This window comes from Amblyomma mixtum, chromosome 8 (assembly GCF_055824585.1).
Source record: "Amblyomma mixtum isolate Tamu chromosome 8, ASM5582458v1, whole genome shotgun sequence".
Lineage (NCBI taxonomy): Eukaryota > Metazoa > Arthropoda > Arachnida > Ixodida > Ixodidae > Amblyomma > Amblyomma mixtum.
Window position 1 is genome coordinate 57,533,641 of NC_143019.1, and position 1,903 is coordinate 57,535,543.

The following is a 1,903-nucleotide window of genomic DNA, read 5'->3' on the forward strand; positions in this document are numbered from 1 at the left end:
TTACGCCACTAAGCCCACAAGCACAGTGCTTTTGCAGCGGATGCGGAGCATCTTGCAAAAAGTGCTACTTTCGATTATTAATCACAGCTTGCAGCGAACGCCATAAACATCGACGTATACGTCAGCGATCCGTACGCGCTTGGGTTCGTTTACCTCACAATAGATGGGAGTACGGCGCTAAAGGCGCAATTATTCAATTCAGTCATTCAAGCTAATGCACCGATAGCTCTGCGAAAATAAAGTGCAACGTTTATGTGCGGCCCCAGTATGCTTTCCATCAGTTTTTGCTGCGGTGCAGACAGACAGATTCAGCTCAGGGGCTCATCTGAACCTAAAAGCATGAAACGGGCGGTTTTGAACTCCTATAGAAGTCCATGTTTTTGGTATCTGGTTTTAACGAAGCATACTTTTCAGATAATGGGATATGAGGAACATCCAATGAATCCCACTGGTCATTTCGTGCTGAGCATGTCAATCTGAAGCGGTACCCAGCATTTATTTCTTTGCTTAATCAAAGTTGCAAATTGCAGTTCCCCGTTCTCCAAGCTCCTGTCTAAGTTCTCGTTTTTTTCAGCATCAACGAATGGTTCAAATTTCTTAGCAGCGCTCTCGGTGTGGATGACGTCTAGCTGGTTTCACAGGGTGAAGCGGCAGAAAGCGAATCTCCGTTGACCACAATGCGGTAATCATCAAAGCTCTCGGTCAGGCATACATACGCATATTCTTCACAAGACATTCCCTACACACGAACTGCTGCCGTTGCCGTGTCTACTTAGTTACATTTGCCGTACGGTCGCAGTTGCCGTAGTTAGCATACTTACTGTACGATAATGTTGTGGCTCGCTTGCTCGTGTGTTGTGAGGCGAAGCCGACAACAACAAAAAGATTCTTAAGAGGGAACAGTGTGAACACAGGAACGAACAACACAGGCGCTGGCTTACAACTGAAGTTTATTCGAAAGGTGCGCACACAAGAAATAGTCTCGAGGACAGCTTTCAGCTGAGTCAACGTCAGAGACGGTGTAAAAGGCCGGATAAAAGCGATAAAATCTTAAAAGCTACAAAATTTTTAACAAGGGAACGATGCGTGTGGGTGAGAATATGAAAACAACAAGACAGGTGAAGGATGGATAATGGGCATGCGGTTGGGTAAGAAGGAACGTGGCTAGCACTTTATGTAAAAGGGTTAGAAAGTTAAAAGTGTTCTACGAGCCCTACGAGCGATAGGGGCACTTCTTTAGATAGGCAGTCTCTTTCGATAGTAGGTTGATGCACGGACTGCTGACACACGTACGTGTCACCTCGGTCTTGAATTAGGTAAGCTTCATGTACCTCACGTGTGCGCTTCCCGTGATATCTTTTCAACATCTTTGTCTTGTCGAGGGCTGGCACGCAAGAGCATTTTGTCCAATGTAGGACGCACCACACGATAGAGGTATCTCATATACAGCCGAGGTCACACAGGGTTTTAGAAATAATACCTTGTGCTTGATCTTGCACGCGCTTTTCGGCTGATCCTCTTGATTTACTCTTTTACAGAGACCTCCTGATTTGTTAGGCGCCGAAAGAGCTATGCGTATTCCGTGTTTCCCCGCTATTTTCTTGAGTCTATGGCTTGCCTCGTGTACGTAGGGAATTACCGCTGTTCTTGACCGATCCGGTAAGCATAATCGTGGGTAAGTTTTTTTGAAGCGAAAAGCTTCACTACGAGGGTCGGAGCCGAGCTTCGCGTATGCCGTGGAACCGAATGGCGAGTTCTAAGCATGCGAGAAACCGAGTGACGTCACGCGTGGCGCAGGTGGCCGCAGCCGTCGCCACCGTCGCCACCGTCGCCGCCGGCGACTCCGCCGGCTGACCTTTCGGCGCAGCCGCGCACTACTGCGCATGTGCGCCGCCTCCTCACC